The sequence below is a fragment of the Myotis yumanensis genome, unplaced genomic scaffold (genome assembly GCF_028538775.1).
Source record: "Myotis yumanensis isolate MYYU_CA2020_CCGP unplaced genomic scaffold, mMyoYum1.0.hap1 SCAF_4, whole genome shotgun sequence".
Taxonomy (NCBI): Eukaryota; Metazoa; Chordata; class Mammalia; order Chiroptera; family Vespertilionidae; genus Myotis; species Myotis yumanensis.
In genome coordinates this window covers 59,433,542-59,451,630 of record NW_027223755.1, presented here as the reverse complement: position 1 = coordinate 59,451,630, position 18,089 = coordinate 59,433,542, and the positions used below count along the sequence as shown (strand labels likewise).

Below are 18,089 nucleotides of genomic sequence, written 5' to 3'. Positions count from 1 at the left end.
CTTAGTCGAGAGTGAGGGTATTAAAGCTGGTGGAAAGTAGTGGAAAGGAAGAAAAAAAAGTAACAAGGATACCTCCTAGGCTCCTGTCTTACAACTGGATAGGTGGTAATAACATTCATTAAAAAGGAGACAGAAAAGAAACAGCTTTAGGCTGTGGTCAAGAGTAGGAAGAGGAGGTCTAGTTTCACTTACATCTATAGAGTTTAGAATGTGTTTGAGAGAATAAATCATGTAAAGTGAGTTAAAAATAAAAAGTGTTTCACAGATGAGAATCAGAGTTGGAGATATAAATCTTTGAGTCATATGCATATCAATGGTAATGGAAGCATGCCCACGGATATTGCCTAGAGAGAGTTTAAACTGAGGAAGATAGAAGAGAAAAGATGAAACCTTAAGGTCTGAAAATAGATGGCACAGGAGAATGAAACTGCAAAAGAGGCTGAAAAAAAGTTGCCTACGTGGTACAGGACAACTAGGAGAGGATGCTTTGGAACCGAGGTAAGAAAGTAGTTGGGAGAGGAACCTACAGTGATGACAAATGACATAGGTCAAATAAGGCGAGGGCTAAAAAATTATATTTGATTTATTAAATTGGAGGGTTGGGGCATGGATTTAGTAACAGATTTCCCCAGGTAGAGTCCCACCGCCTTCATTTAATACCTGGTCCTAATGTAAGCCATTTAAACTGTCTTTGCCTTGGTTTTCTCATTTATAAAATGGGGAAAGTGATAATCTTACTCAAAGGACTGTTTTGAAAACTGCTTATTAAAGTGTACTCTGTGGACATGAGGGGATTCCAGGGACCCTTTCCAAGATCTGTGAGATCAAGACTACTTTCATAATAATGTTAAGACCTTTTTTCTTTTTTCACTGTGTTGACTTGCACAATCCAAGGTAGTAGCACTAAAATAAATCTTCACTGTATTTTTCTCTACAATATACTTGCAGTTTTAAAAAAGCCAATTTCATTTAATAATGCTATCAAGTGAAATGTAAGAAATATTAATTGTATTAGATTTCGATCTTTCATATTATAAAACGAAATGTGTAAACATTGACAAGACCCGCATATCTCAGAGAACCAATAGTTTTCAATTGCATGATGTTCCAAAATTCTACATGGATAAGGGTATCCATTCAATGTGAAAAATATTCCAGTGGATTCAAATGTAACAGATTATAAAAAATGTATTGACGTGATTTCAGACTCAACAATGAAATAACCTTTAGGTTATTAATATAGTCTTCCGTTTTTCTTTTTTTATTTTAAATATGGAACATTTCACTAATTTGCATGTCATCCTTGCACAGGTGCCATGCTAATCTTCTTTGTATTGTTCCATTCTTAGTGTATATGCAGCTAAAGTGAGCACCAATTTTTCAAATAGATATTTAAATGAGGCTAGAATTTTTCATATGCTTCATGAAAACATTACATCACAACAGACCGAATGCAAAAAAAAATATAGAGTTTAGCTGATTCTATTAAATCAAGCATTAAAAAGTCTTAAAAAATATAAAACAGTGCTCCTCTTTTCACTATGTTGTGTTTGTGGTGAAAAATTGCTTAATTTTCATAAAAAATATGTTAGGTTGCAATGACTTTATCATTGTTATTGCTAAACTAATAAAATAAATAAATATTTAAACTGTTTCATTTTTAAATATGAAAAACATTAATAGTTAAAGTCTACAGCGCTTTGAGATCTTTAATAAGAGTATAAATAGTCTCTGACAAAAACGCTTGAGGATCCCAGGTTTTGAGGATAAAATAAGGTAATTCATAACGTATGAGTTAATTCTTGTTAAGTACTTAGAACACTGTCTCAAAATTCTATATGTGTTTATAAATGGAGACAGACATTTATAAATGTATCTATAGAAAAATAGATGACAAATGGAGAAAGAGAGAAAAAGAAGGGACATCTGTAATACTTTCAACAATAATTTTTTTAAAAAAAAAAAAAAAGGAGAAAGAGAGAAAAAATAGATGACTGGCAGATGGATAAAAAGGTAGGTAGAGAGATAGATACACAATTATTGGCTAAACTAACTAACACGTTTTGGGTTTACATTGAAGATGGAACTTGGATTAAAGTATATAGAAGAGAGATGGAGATATTTTGGAAATATAAGCATTACCCGTAGGCAAAGTGATTTTCTACCCCCTCCAGAGGATGATTCTGTATGAAAATCCTGACATGTTACTATCATGGAGATGTGACCTGATGCCTTTTATGAGGAGAAACAGGAGGGGGGAAACTCCATAAAAAAAAACCCCCAAAAAACATGAAGGCTTGATAGAGCAGTGTGATAGAGACAGAAACTTCAATGAAAATTCCTTATGATAGGTTAGTGCTTCAGAGAAGAAAAATACTGTGAAAAACAGGATATAGACATTTCACATTAAAATAAAGGCTCCTAACCTGATTTTCGCTGTGAGAGAAATCTGCTTCTTCTCTTGATCCTGACAGAGACCTTGAATGTGCCTGCTGATTATAGCTAAAGAGAAAGTCACATAGAATACAAGCCTCTTTCTCGTATCTTTGAGTTAAAGGTTGATCTGAAATTCCATCAGTAGATCCTAAAGAAATGTGAAAATCTGTGAAAAGAAGATGGCTCATGATACATGAGAAATGCATTTATGGGGCAGTAGATTATATATAAATTATCTATTTGGCAGCCTCAGGTCTTCAAGGAGTAAGAGTGAGGAAAAGGAAAAGGACAGTGGTCCTTATTTTTTTTATTAAAAAAGAAATCATTAATCCTTTGAGAATATGGTGAAAGGTATGGACACTCACCCAAGAAAAACACATATAGATAGTTTTTAGCATACATTTTCAGAGGACTATACTCCAGGCCTAAAGATCATCTATGTATAGGTTAAAAAATCTGAGAATATCAGGAGCAAAAATAACACTTCCTAAAACCATTCTTCATTAAGTTGCTCTAAATTTTTTAAAGATATTTTATTGATATTTTACAGAGAAGAAGGGAGAGAGATAGAGTTTTTGAAACATCGATGAGAGAGAAACATCGATCAGCTGCCTCCTGCACACCCCCTACTGGGCATGTGCCCGCAACCAAGGTACATGCCCTTGACCGGAATCGAACCTGGGACCCTTCAGTCTGCAGGCCGATGCTCTATCCACTGAGCCAAACCGGTTAGGGCAGTTGCTCTAAATTTTAACACACCATAAGCAATATCCTGATTGCCTGGCATATAGATGAGTTTGGATATAAGAATAAAACTGTAGCCAGGGAAAGAAGCTCTTGTTGGGACCAGCTCCCTCACTTCACATAAGTGGAAATTAAATTCTAGAGATATTAAAAAATCTTGCTCAGAGTTATAAAATCAATCAGAGAACTAGCTGATCCTTCCAACACTCTAATCACCACCCCCACAACCTCCTGAAAATAAAGAGTTGCATGTGCTCAATTTGTATAGAATATTAGTGCCCCTACCCTGTTGGATTCCAAATTGGGGAACATATATCACCAAAATCAGCAGACTATGTAGCAAGTGAAGGGAGATGCTTTATCTGTGGAAACTAAGAACACAACTATAGAGTAAAAGTAAGTGAAACACAACTAAACATAATCGATTACACCCACAAGTTGTAGAAAACAACATATTAAAATGCACCACACAGTGGAGATACTTAATTGGGTTGGGTCAGTTATTCACAATTGTAATCATTCAATTACAAAATGCCCTTGTATCAGCCAAAGTCACGGAAGGAAAGAGGTAGGTATACAAAAGGAGTAATGGAGAGTTTACCTAAAGGGATATTTACAGGTGTGTGGGCAGCGTTAAGGTAAACCAGGAAGGGATGGTGCAGAATACCAGGGCTTGCCACACGGAGAGCCACTGCATGAGCTGGAGCTGTGGAATCAATGTCCCGGCCTCACTCACCTTTCACCCTTCAATCTCCTGTCAGTGCCTTACTTGGACAAACCAGAAGCCAGAGGACAAGTGTGCCTATTGATTCAGTTCAAAATGATAACCACCATGATAGGTCTGGATGGATAACTGGGGAGGATCTGGAAAATCTCTGGAACACATGGATGGCTCCTCAAGCTGTAGGAAACTCAGAGCCATTCCTTAAGGATACACCACATTCTGTGCACAAGACCACATATTTCTAGATCTTATATCTCTAAAGGGAGTCACTAAACAGAAGGGAGCAACTTACTCCCATATTCAATATACACTAATGTAGATTTAGACATCACCTGAAATTAGTAGGCTGTGGAAGGAATACAACAATCTCGTGCTGTGTTTCAACATCTAAATGCACCTGGCAATCCTAGGAGATCAAAAAGTGCTTCCTAAGGAGCTGCTGCCCGAAGATGATGCTCAGCAGTATAGTCTCCCAAGTGGTCCTCTAGGCGGGAGAACTAAAAAAAGCAACTGATTGAGGAGAGAGGGGAAGAGTTTACCCCCAAGATTTTTACTCTCTACCTCTCACCAGAGGCCACGTGATTATTGACCAGTAGTTCCTTGGAATAGTTTGCAGCTAAGAATGCTAGAAGTTCAAGACTAATAAGAGAAAGCCTTTGGAAGCAGCTGACAGAACTAGAATACCTAGTTCTCACACTAAACAAAACGTTTGCCTAAAAATTATCCAATAGCCTAAAGGTAGCTAATAATGCCTGGGATAGAAGATGTAATGCAAGGAGGCACTTGACTCTGTGTTGGACTAAAACAGCCTTAATCCCATGGGGCATTGTGCACATCCCTATCCCTCCTAGCCCTTGCCCATTCTTGGGGAACACAATAAATCCGAATGGGAATGTAATCCTTATTGTTAGAATATCTCCAGCAAGAGGACAGAGCTCTCCAAATGTCTCATTAGACGAAGGGGAAAACTATTAGCCTGTTAGTGATTTGGTGACCTAAAATGCCCAAGTGGCTACTGCAATCAACCTTCAGATTGTCGGTAATAAGAGGTGCATGACAGAGGTTTATATTTCATTTTGCTTTGTAGTTCTGCTTTTAGTCAAAATAAATTTTGATATCCAACTGAAGCATAATCCCTCATTGCTTTTCTTACCTTAAACTTGAAAAACCTCAGTAAGTTGTGCAGACAGATGCTTAATGAAGCCTATACTCATAAAACAATATTTTTCTGCACAGGACTATGGATTCTAATACATCTCTTCTAATTGGAATCAAGTTTCCTGACCAGAGCTCCTCTGGCCTTCTCTAAGCCATATGCTCAGAGTGCACGGAAGCAATCCACTGCACCAGCCGTGTCCTCATTATGCAAAATGTGTTATAGCTTGGACTGCATGGTTGACATGGATTATTCCAGTTTGGCAGAGATATGCCAACAAATGTGTAAATATGTGAGGTGAAATTAAAGACTGGGAAAGTGAGCTTGAGGGTAGAACTATTCAAACACCCGAATTTTCAAAACAAAGACTATTATTTCTCATTGTACAGTATTTGAGGTCAAGTCAAATTTAGGCCCCTTTGGATCTGACTCCAGTGTGCACATTCTTTATACTTTCCACACTATTTATCCTTGATATGTCTGAGAGAGGGCCTGGAATAATATGTGTAATCACATTAGTGTGGTTAGATCTTCATTTCCACATGAATTCTTATTGCTTAGAAACTTGCTCTTTTATATTTCAATTTGCTTTGGATATCTCAGTTCATCCACAGTAGAGGGAATAATCTCTGACTCCAAAGTAAAAAATGGAGTCCAATTACTGGCCAAAAGTCAAAACTGAATTTAAATCTGTTGGCTCCTTAGAATTTATTTGACTTTGACCTTTAGTTAATCCTTAGACTTATAGTGTTAAGCAACACTAAGGATGACTGGCATCTTATTCTTATATTTAGCTATTTCATAAACATTTTGTAGCTGCTTCATAAGAAATTGCTTGCAAGTATAAGAAATATAAACAATAAAACCATAGCCAATTTTCTGGGTGAATGATTTTAAATGTTTAGAATGAGGGTGTAATTTCTTTTAGATTTTTTGATTGGATTCATTCTCCAGTTTGGAAGCACAATAAAGAATACAAGCTATTGACAGCATAACCTGAAAATCTAAGTGGTTTACAATCAAGTTTATTTCTCTACACCTGTTGCTGGTCAGCTCCTGCCCTGCTCTAGCATATTCACTTCAGGACTCGGCCTCTATCTAGAGCATTACTGCTTTTTGTTCCGGGAAAAAGTGAGAGATGGGCAACTCACATGCTGGTTCTTAAAACTTTTGATTAGTCATGACATTTAATCATCGTGAACATATCACATATCAATGCCCGAATTCAAAAGGGCAGGAAGAGAACTGCAGGTCGCATGCCAGGGCCTGATGGCAATGGGGGAGGGGTGCATAATGATTTTGAAGGGAGGTAAAGAGAGTAATTTTAAACATTAGTAAGATCTACTTAATTGTTTTAATAGAATGATGAAGGCCTGGGAAGAGTGGGGGTGGAGTGGGGGGGGGTCAATGGGAAAAAAAGGGGACATCTGTAATACTTTCAACAATAAAGGTAAATTGAAAAAAATCTACTTAATTGTCTTAAAGTTTGATCCACAGTGTTGCTTATTTAAATACATCGTTGCTATCTCAGAGTAATATGATAATTTTCCCTTGATTTTTTTTTCTTGATCTTAAACATAGACAGATTGTGTTGTGCTATATACACACTATATAACTCTCCAAGATTACCAAGGCTTTCCATTGATAGTCAAATTAGGTAAAAATTAATATTACTTGCAATAGTTTTTAAAAAGTAACTATATTTACTAGTAAACCACATGACTTCAAACAAGTTATTTAATGTCTCCGTTTCCTCTCCAATAAAATGGGAATAGCTGCTTATAGGTTTGATGTAAATATTAAACCATGTGTGAAAGGCAGCTCTGAAAAGAAAGGAATACAATATCACATGAGCTCACTTTATATTGATTTATATATATATTCTAAACCTATATTTTTATTACTATTTACTAAATATACTCACAGAATATAACACTAATTTGTTCTCTCTCTATGTGAGTTTCTCTTTTAGTTATTTGGGATATATAAGTGAACAAAACAGATAAAAGTTCCTGCCCATGGCCAGCATGCATTTTGGAGAGGAAAGACAGAACTAATTAGAAAAAGCATTAGAGTGTGTTGGGTGTTAAGAAATTCTATGGGGGAAAAAATAGAGCATGGCCAGAAAATAAAAAGTGGGGTGTGTCACATGTTGCAAAATCACATAGTATGGTCATGCAGGCCTCATTGAGAAGATGACTTTTGAGCAAAATTTGTAAAGATAATAAGTACATGTAGCAATAAAATATCTTCTAGAACAAAGGCTCAATACAGTGCATTAGTTAGCATATATTTATTCACAGATGGACTGAAGGGCATATACACATCTAGCTTCAAGAATTTTCTTTCACAGGGCTAAGCTGCCATAATGTTGATCTGTACTGAATCTGCAGACCAACTTCATGGCAGCCTAGAGGAAGGAAATGATATTCTCAATTAATCTTTAATATGTAATGTCCTTACTGCTGGGAAAGAGCAGAATGTAGTAAATCTTACCAGAGAAGCACACTCTGGAGCATAATGCCATGGTAGGAGATGAGTGTGTCAGTTTCTTTGAGTTAATATTTAAAGAAGAAGCAATTGTACAATGGTGTATGGGTGAATCCTACATCCGCGGCATCCTGAGTCTAAAAATCCCTATAAAAACACACATATGAGAGAAAAAGTAAAGGTAAGCATGGGCTCTGAACTTCATTAGGCAGCTTTCTTTCATCCTTCAGTAGTCACGTTACACCACAGTGGATCCCAGAGTGAATTTTAAACTTACTGTATTCCAGGAGCTGACCTAGACCCACGGGGTAAAAAAATCACTAAGCATATTCCAATGCAAGCTCCCAAACACTCCACAGCCCACCTTAAACCTCACACTTCTCTTAGTGCTGAAATAGCCAACACTTTGTTTTACCCATTCCATCCCTCTCACCACTTGAAAAAAATAAAATGGCTGAAGGATTGGGTGATCCCTGGGTGAGGGAGAAATTCACAGGCTGTATATTTGCATTCTTTCATCCTGAATATCTGGCTGAACATAACCACCGAGGAGTAAGTTAAGGTGGTACTTCAGAAGCTAACAGGAACAGGCAGTGTAACACTCAAAATTGATTTGCCCCCTGGGGATCTAACTCTTCTGCAATGCTCATTAAAACTTAACTTAAATTTTTAAAGGGTTTAAAAAACCTTTTAAAAACATTTTCCAGTGTGACCTCACTCCAACTGACTGTCCTGCTTGGTTAAACTTACTGGGGAGGGAATGGAATTTTTCTGCTGGGTTGCAAATGATTGTATAGACAAAGGGAATAGTTAAAATGCTTTTACTTGTGATAAAATTGATTGAACAAGCATAGAGGTTCCAATTCTCTCTAATTAAGCTCTAAAATGGCTTCTGCATTCTTTTTTTTTTTAAACCAAGGGGGAATTCCCTTGAAGTGAACAAATATTTCATATAGTCAAGTATGCATTAAAATAAGCAATAGGGAATGAGCACAGTATCCAATATCAAGAGGAAAACTGAAAAATGGAAAAAGGGTAGATAAATAAATTAATAATCAAGGATTTTGGCAGCCTGACCAAATCGTCACCTGTTATTCTTATTTTTATAATTATGCATCCTGTAATTTACTCAGCTGTGCCTATAATTCTCAAGTATGTACCAAGTTAATACAGAAGTTAAAGTTGTTAAGGTCAAGCTAACTGTTTATTTTACTTACAACCATTTCAATAAAATATATATATATTTAATTTTTATAAGAAATTTCAAAGAACAAGAAGTTTAGCACTTTCTAAAAATAAAAAAGTAAATAACCATGCAATTGATTGTGCATTATGTACAGTACCATATAATGTTTGCTTGTCTTTTTTTCCTGGCACAAGCAGTGCATTTAATATAGTACTTCAATTCAAATTCTGGGAATTTATTTGTTAATACTCATTCACAGTTTTAAAAAGGATGCTTAAACCAAATTAAACAAAGCCTTGTCTAAAAGAAAGTTTTTTTCCCCATTTTAAAATCATTTTTATTTTTCAATTACAGTTGACATAAATTATTATATTAGTTTTAGTTGTATGCCCCAATGATCAGACATTGCATAACTAAGTGATCATCCGATAAATCTTGCAGCCATCTTACACTAAACATATTTATTATAATATTATTGACTCTATTCCCTATGCTGTACTTTATAGCCCTGTGACTATTCTTTTCTATTTGTATTAGTAATTAGAGAGAGAGAAAAAAAGGGACATGTCAATTTGTTGTTTCACTTATTTATTCATTCATTGGTTGTTTTTTGTATGTACCCCTGACCAGGGATAGAACCCACAACCTTAGCTTATTTGGATGACGCTTTAACCAACTGAGCTGCCTGGCCAAAACTCCCATGACTATTCTGTAACAACCAATTTAACTTCCTAATCCCTTCACCTTTTTCACCCATTTCCCCAATCCTCCTCCCATCTGGTGACCATCAAAATATTTTTTAAAAAAAGTTTTATAGATAATTTGCTCTAAATGGAAATTTACTTGTTATTCTTCATTTAATTTATATTTAAATGTAAAAATATTTTACCATGTAAAATTTTAGATGTAAATAGCCATTAAATACTGAAAAAAAATATACATAAAGACATTCCCAACATCATATCAATTGAAGTATCTTATAAACAGTATTTACTCATCAAACTCAATAGACAAACATACATACATCACACACACACACACACTTTTTATGGGTATAACCATTAAAACAATAAACTTGTGGCATTGTGGTATTACACAGGGAACACATTAATTCAGATTTAATGCCTGCCAAATATAAAATATTCTACATGAACAGGATTTGTTTCACCCAGATGTTTATACTTTTTCTGAACTTTGAGAATATATAGTGTAAGAGGCGAAACAAATTGTCTATAGTGATGCCTTATTCATAAGATAACACCTGGAAGGTTTTCCTACCCCTATGAGATGGCAAATTAATACTTCAGTGGACTGAAACTTATGCTAAAAATGGAAAGATGTATTACATTTTGATATCTCTGATAAGAACATATAAGATATAACTTCATACAAAAGGAAGATCATGTTCAATAAACATTCTTCACTCTCAGTAAAAATAGAGGCATCCTACTTATATCTGATCATGTTTCAGCTAAACTGAAAGCTAAAACAATTTCTTGGGGATGAAAAGTTCTTGTTTGCTGTACACCATGCTCCTAGCACTCCCTTTACTTTATTTTTTTCATACTTTTCTATATTTTGTTTCACCAACCTTGGTCTCAGTAGCTTTGGTAACGCCCAACAGCAGTTATTAACTAAACACCAATAATGTAAATGTTAGGAGGCTAAGGGGAGGCTTTACTTTTGAGGATCCTGTTTTCAGGAGGAAAGGCAGAAAGGCCCAAACAAATTTTGAAAGCTGTGTCCAACAAAGAGCACAGCAGTTTTGAAAATTTCTGTCTTAACACCTATTGGAAGCAAAACTATACCTCATGCCAGTTCTCTCAAACAGAGCAAACGGCAGACAGAGACCTATGTCAAAGAAAGTGGCTTGGCCAGCATGAAGTGTTTGACCTGTGGTGAAGCGATATGCTTAGTATTTTTCTCTTGGTTATGTATTTTAAAGACATACAAAATATCATCTCTAAGAAGAAAAGATCATGTTTCAATTCTTTATATAATTAAGCAAAAAGACCTGAGTAAACTGGCTTGAAAAGCATGATAATTGTTTCTCTAGCTTTTATCTCTCTAGAGGTACATATAATAAGGAGCAATTCATTTGAACTTCTTAACAAATATAGAATATTTAAATGTAAGAAGTATTTCTTTAAATGAAATATATGATAGTGAAATGTGCTAAATCAGAGACAAATAAACCTGAAAAGCTGCAATAATCAGAGATATCTGACTATTAGGCAGCCCTGTAGCAACACAAATGCACTTTTAGTGTCTCCTTGTGTGCCATGAGCGAGGGCTCTAATTTTATATGTAGAATATGTGGCAGAGACTAAGGACTACCAATACTTGCTGGGTCAGTGAGAGGAGTGTTAACAATACTGGTGCCACTTCCAGAGAAATTAATGTATGGAAATTAGAGAAGTTGGTCTGAGTACAGGGTTAGCATGCCAATGAATGGAAAAAAGAATGACCTCAAACACAGAGGGAGATGGTTTTAAACAAGGAGAACAGGATAATAGAAGCAGGAAAATAATGATTCACAATTATTTTCTATTCACAAAAAGGAAATACTGAAATAAAATTATGTTTAGATAGAAATAGAAAGAAAACTTCGGTATCTAATTTTAGCCTCCCAATTGTTTCAAGGAAAAATAAACCTTGTGTTTCTCATCCTATATTTTGACAAAGCCCACAATCAATTATACCTAAAAAATATTACTAAAATAACATCGGACTCTATATTTTATTCTTATCCATATCATTATTATATATCATGGATAGATATCTAAACTTTTCATAAGATTCATGATACTCTATTAGTGATTACCCTTTCTTCCTATTTTTGGAATTACTCACAAGTAACTTGTAAATATAATTTATGACAGAGAAATGTTAAAAACACAACACAATCATGGCCATACAATGTATAGAGAAATGTAAATACCACACAAGTAATTCACTTTCTGCTATGTTTTGTGTGGCATTCATCCACAGTGCAGAAAACAGCTGCCTCCACATGCATCTAACAAAAATTTAAAACAACAACAAAAATGTCTCTACATAACAGTTGAAGTGCATGATGACAAGGCACTAGTTCAACATAAGGCCATGTATAATTGGATGCTAATGTGCATATTAAAGTCAAATGCGTGTATGCCATTCTCTCTCTAGTGCCCTAAGTCAAACTACAGCATTGATTGTTCTAATGGATCTACTTTGGAAGGAGTGCCTGGCAGTCATAGAACGGCTTGCCTCATTCTTCATTTCAAACAAAGTCACAGATAATGACCAGAAAATAATGTTAACAGATTAAAATTTGCTACTGCTAGTTGTACTTTTACCTATTACTTAAGAATGAAGGGATCATAAAGAAAAGAATTAAGGGTTGGATAGCTTAAAACTAGACCTGAAAAAGAAAGGAAGGAAGGAAGGAAGGAAGGAAGGAAGGAAGGAAGGAAGGAAGGAAGGAAGGAAGGAAGGAAGGAAGGAAGGAAACAAGGGCACTCTAGGTTACCATAGTACCCCTAATTCTCAGACTTGATTTTCTTTGTGTTTGCAGCGGTTCTCAACCTGTGGGTCGCGAACAATGAAAATACATCCTGCATATCAGATATTTACATTACGATTCATAACAGTAGCAAAATAACAGTTATGAAGTAGCAACAAAAATAATTTTATGGTTGGGGGTCACCACTACATGAGGAACTGTATAAAAGGGTCACGGCATTAGGAAGGTTGAGAACCACTGGAGAATAGAGGTCACATTATGAAATATATGTTCCTCTGCTAACATTTGTGAGTATTCTTTTCGTCCAATTCAGAGCTATCATTACCAGGCACAATCCCCTCTGGGTGTCAGGGCAGTGTACTTACTTGGAATTCTTCAATTAAGCATCTTAATTGGACCTACAAGGGCACTGGAATTTAGAATATGAAAGCAATGAAGCATTTGGGAATAAAAATCTCAAAATAACATTTTACCTAATTATTATCCATATTTCATTCTGAAAGTTACATTCAGGATACTATTGCATCAATCTGCGTGGTTTACTGAAACACACTTTAGAGGTGTCTAAAAGGCTCTTTACCCTTTAAAGTGTCAGTTCAGTATTTTCCATTTCCCTAGAGATAATTGATGCCAATCCGATGTCCTTAAAAAAGTGCACAGAAAACAATCTCTTTTTTACATAAGGTCATGGGTGAATCTAAATGTCATAAGCTGATTTCCCCATTGATCAATTAAGGTGCTATTCTTGGCCCATTTAAAATAATATATATGCATAATGTTAACTTTCCAATATAATTTACATAATAAAGACATTGTAATACTTTGAATTCTCTATACTTTTAACATTTTGAATCAATGACATTACTGAACAGATTGCTTCAGAACAAATACTTGCTGAAATATTTGTCAGGTGAATGTACTTCGATTTTTGAGAAACCCCTGTCCATATACTTATGTATCAAATATATTATTACCTAAATGTATTTTTACAGCTTATTTATGCTACTTTTTTCCATAATTAATAAAATACAAATATTTTATATAATAGTTTATGATTCATATTTTCTAATCTGATAGAAAAAACATAGCTTATTTAAAGCCCTTTTAATTTTTAGCATTTTTTATTTTATTCTTAATATTCATAGAAAAGGCACCACAAAAGTAGGAGAAGAAAACATGTTCCTCAACTTCCTTAGAGCCCCTGGCTGGGTCTGAAAATTAAACTGACAAGGAAGAATTGACAGAAGAAAAAGCATACAGAGGTAATTAATATAAGTTCTACATGACATGGGAGCCTTCATAAGGAAATGAAGATCCAAAGAAACAGAGCTGAATCTGTTTGTGCCAGGTTTGTGGAGAGTGGGAAGTCATGCAGAAATGTGTGAGATTAGGGACCACACAGTCATGGTAGTGAACTGAGGTAACTTAGCAAGGCCTTTGCTAGGATTCTTCTTTTTTTTTTTAATATATTTTATTGATTTCTTTTACAAGAGAGGAAGGGAGAGGGATAGAGAGTTAGGAACATCTATGAGAGAGAAACATGGATCAGCTGCCTCCTTCACACTCCCTACTGGGGATGTGCCTGCAACCAAGGTACATGCCCTTGGCCAGAATCAAACCTGGGACCCTTGAGTCCGCAGGCTGATGCTCTATCCACTGAGCCAAACCAGTTAGGGCTGCTAGGATTCTTCTTAGTATCCTTTTGTCTTCAGAGATAATGATGCTCCATTCCCAGAGGAATAGGTAGGAAGAGCACCTCTGACCTAAAGAATTTCTAATTTATTTCAAGGGGAGGTGGGAAGGGGAAAGGTTAAGGAGACCATTCTGCTTCTGCTGTTTTCTCAAATTCCTTAAGCTTAAAATATTCAATATATGAGGGACCATATTTTGGAGAAGTGTGTCCTGAACTCCATTACAAATAACAACTCAGATTGCAACTGCATAGGAGCCATTTCATACAGGGCAGGATTCTAAAGTCAACTAGAATTTTCGAACTAGTTATGCAACAGGTGTGGACGAGGTTGATCACATGATTTATTTCCTAACCCAGGCTGCTTTAGAGTGAAATGTGTGCTAGTATTAGTTACACAGCTAGCAAAGTTGTGAACCTGGAAGGAAATATGGTTACTCTAGGATGAACAAATGGTTGATTGCGAATCAAAATATTTGTTTGGTATGTGCAGAAACATTTCAAGTGGAATCAGCTTTTCAAGGGAACTTATGAATTGAGAAAAACTAAAAGTGAAAAATCATTGTTTTCTCCAGCTTTGAGACTTTATGACAAAGGGACATAAAATCAGGACATTGTGTAAAATGATAAAAACAATACACCATCGCTCATCACTCAATCAGTTCATAATATATTCTCATTTTAAAACTTTTTTAACCCCTAGAGTGCCAGGGAGCGCTATCGCGCTCCTCCTGTCTTTCGCCAAAAGTGCCGGGAGCGCTATCAAAGCTTCGAACTGGCGCCCAGTTCTAAGTCTGCTTTTATTAGTGATAATGCTATTGCTAAATACGTCAATATAGTAACAGTTTCCTTAAGTTTTTGAATATGTAACTTCATCTACTTGCGATTCATGATTTTTTCCCTAAACTGCTGTAAAATCAGCAGAAAAGCCTTGGCAATTTTAGCACAGTTCCTAGGATATTGGTTGGCACTCAAAGGGTTAAGGTAGGGGAAAAAAAAGATAGGAAACAATTCACCCAATTGTTTCATTTTCACAACTTTACAGATGACACTGAGAGATAAATGAAATCTTCACAAATATTTTGATTACATAATGTAACCACTAACTATTCATTCACAGATATTATATAAAAACTAGAGGCCCAGCGCACAGGAAATCGTGCGCCATTAGGACCCCTAGGCCTAGCCTGGCCTCTGTTGCATGGCCTCTGCTGCCCTGCGACAGTAAGTGAAGCTTGCTCCCCGAGGCTCCCCCCAGCCTGGACTCCTCCACGAAACTTGCTGCCACCCCAGGGAGCTCGCCCTTCCCCCTACCCCATGACTGCTCCGCAAAACTCCCCCGCCCCACGACTGCTTCCTGAAACTCGCTGCCACGCCCCTGGTAACTGCTCCTTTAAGCTCATGGCCACTGCCACTCAACAGTCCCCAGTCCCACCCTGCCACCAGCCCCCCTCATGGTGAGCGGCTCGGGGGCCGTGCATGTGGGGGGACCAAGAGGTGCTCCATGCACTTCATGGTGACAGGTCACCCGTTCGGTTGTGACGGCACCTAGCTCTTTATATATATTAGGATAATGGAAGATGATTTTCTTAAAAATCATAATTGTGATAATATAATCAATTAGTAATTATTTATAAATTTAAATCATCCTTTCTTGAGAAAAAAAGTCACAAAACACCTTTGTTTCCAAAGCAAATAACAGAAGTTCATAATAATCTACCTTATCTCTTTAAGGTAAATAGACCACATAAAATAGTACCACAGAACATTGTAAATAAAATTATTTGCTTTAGAAAGCATAATGAAAAAATCCTTCCCACATCAAATACAATCAGCAAACACTGAATTTCTTAGAAATTCCAGTATCTTTTGGTAAAAAAGACTTCTGTTTCTACCTACTCATGAACAGCTAAAAATATGTGGAATCTTTCATTGTAAGTATTAACTTCAGTATTTTTCTGAAAAAAAAAAAAAGATTTCACTAAAATTTTGTCATTTTATCTAAAAAACCAGCATATCATGTATTAATGCGCAAACTATTGAAATAACTGGCATGGACTGACACGGTGGCATAATCTTGTAACTCACCCTACTATTATTTGCAGCAGCAAGACTGTGCCATACGAGACAACTATCACTTTGCCAGGCACATGCTTTACTCACAGTCTGATTCTTCTCCCCTGAAAACATTAATTTCTATTACAGACAACAGAGATCAACAGGGAGATTAGGAGTTGTATACCGTTCAAATTGTCCACTCTGTTACAAGTGTTGATAACTCGTGGGTGAAGAAATGAAACTGAAGTAAAATGAGGCTTCGAAGTACTCTGCTTAACTGTAATTAAATGCAATAAATGTAGCCTTAATCTAGCAGGTGAAGTAGTTTTCACAAGCATAGTACACCACAGATATTATACCGTATCTATTTATTGCCTTGGTCCCATAAATTCCTAATGAATCCCTTCTAGGTATTTAAAGGCAAAACTATTTCTATTTTTTTAATTCTTACTTTAAATAGTTAATTTTAACAGAAGTTATATCTTCCATTTCTGAAGGAAAAATACATTTAATAACCACTAGGGCATGGTTTTCCCCAAACATATAGTTATATTTGCTTGGAGGAAGTCAGCCATGCATTACCAAAAAAAGTCAGCACTCCTGGTGTGGCTGATGTATTCCCCTTTGTGTTTATCTTCCAATATCCATAGAAGAAAATTCACAGTACACATAGTACCTTTTCTTTAACTAAATCTGATCTATTTTTCTTAAGGAAAACATGGTTATTCTTTGAAATGAGTTTTATGTCCTAAGCACCAATGAAATATGCAATGAATACACAGATAGTGGATCCCACTATTATGAAAACATTGAGTAGTTTGTAAGAGGTAAAGCATAGAGGTAGTGCAATGTTCTGTTTTTCCTAAATATATTCTGGTCTGCCTACTAAAGTGGTACTTCAGGGCATATTCCGGCTATAATTTAATCACTTTTGGTAAATGAGTATCACTTACAGTAAACCTGATTGTGCTCTGCTCAGAAGGATTTCTGCAATCTTTTTATTTGCTGTCAGCTCCTTTTGAAAATAAAATTTCCCACTATAGTATTACCCTTAGAGTCACAACAATGCTCAACAGAGTTCTTTGTAAAAAGAAACATAAGCTAATTAAAATATGAGAATGTGCAGCTCATAACATAAAACCATAAGTGTTTGAAACCTTTTGGCTAACTTCTGTAGTACTAATTTCATAGGTTCTTATAAATCAAAACTTTTTCCAATGATTAAAGGATTGCAATTAAATATTACTTTTCTGGTTTTGGGTTTTTTTTTTTTACTTTTAGTTTTTAAAATCTTCAAATATATAAAATGATACCAAAAATGTATAAATCTGCATATCCCTATCACATAATGTCAATTTCTTTTCAATCTATAGCTCATCTTATCCCATTCAATATTATTTTTTTTTTTTTTTTTTTATTTTCCTCTTAAAGTATTACAAAGGGTATTACATAAGTATCCTTTTTCCCCCCCCCCCCGCCCTTGACAAACCACTACCCTCCCTTACCCCCCAGTGTCTTATGTCCATTAGTTATGCTTATATGCATGCATACAAGTCCTTCGGTTGATCTCTTACTCCCCTCCCTCCTGCCCCCCAACTCTCTCTGGCCTTCCCACTGCAGTTTGACAATCAGTTTGAGGCAGCTCTGCCTCTGTATCTATTATTGTTCAAAAGTTTGTAATGGTCTTTATTATCCATGAATGAGTGAGATCATGTGGTATTTTTCCTTCATTGACTGGCTTGTTTCACTTAGCATAATGCTCTCCAGTTCCATCCATGATGTTGCAAATGGTAGGAGTTCCTTCTTTTTAACAGCAGCATAGTATTCCATCGTGTAGATGTACCACAGTTTGCTAATCCATTCATCTACTGATGGGCACTTAGGCTGTTTCCAGATCTTAGCTATGGTGAATTGTGCTGCTATGAACATCTGGGTGCATATATCCTTTCTGATAGGTGTTTCTGGTTTCTTGGGATATATTCCTAGTAGTGGGATCACAGGGTCAAATGGGAGTTCCATTTCCAATTTTTTGAGGAACCTCCATACTGCCTTCCATAGTGGCTGCACCAGTCTGCATTCCCACCAGCAGTGCACAAGTGT

At 35.9% G+C, this 18,089-nt stretch overlaps 1 non-coding gene and 1 pseudogene across 1 annotated transcript; one reads left to right on the top strand and one right to left on the bottom strand.

The window, feature by feature from the left end:
* Window positions 1-408: 408 nt before the first annotated feature.
* Window positions 409-18,089, top strand: part of LOC139009437 (dematin-like) — a 121,700-nt pseudogene continuing 104,019 nt past the window's right edge.
* LOC139009588 (U6 spliceosomal RNA) lies at window positions 1,267-1,373 on the bottom strand. The gene has a single exon (XR_011471325.1). It is a non-coding gene; the product is annotated as a U6 spliceosomal RNA (small nuclear RNA).